A 308-nucleotide genomic window follows, 5' to 3' on the forward strand; every position below is an offset into this window, starting at 1 on the left:
TCTCTGAGCTTCCGATCCCACTTCGCCGGCTTCACTTTTTATTCTTGGAACCTGACGCCAGCTCCCGGGGAACAAAAGAAAGGCGCCCCCAGGACCCCCCTCTTGGTTCTGCCCCAACTTTGGTAACTGGGCCTTAGGGGTAGAAGAGGACCCACAAGACGCTCCAGCGATCGGGAGGGGGGCGCGGCCGCCGACCCCCCTTACCCCCCCTCGGAGGAGGAAAAGTTGTCCATTGTGACTTAGTTGCGCTGAGCTCAGCGCTCCGGGTTTCAGCACCGCGAACAGATGCCGCGGCGGAGCCCGGCCGG

The 308-nt window shown here is 63.0% G+C and overlaps 1 protein-coding gene across 1 annotated transcript in view; it reads left to right on the forward strand.

Annotated features, from left to right (window-relative positions):
- Window positions 1-308, forward strand: part of Phf21b (PHD finger protein 21B) — a 59,532-nt gene that overhangs the window by 1,422 nt on the left and 57,802 nt on the right. The gene's annotated exons all lie outside the window — the stretch shown is intronic.

Source organism: Fukomys damarensis, unplaced genomic scaffold, assembly GCF_012274545.1.
Source record: "Fukomys damarensis isolate Sample0158 unplaced genomic scaffold, DMR_v1.0_HiC HiC_scaffold_19, whole genome shotgun sequence".
Taxonomy (NCBI): domain Eukaryota; kingdom Metazoa; phylum Chordata; class Mammalia; order Rodentia; family Bathyergidae; genus Fukomys; species Fukomys damarensis.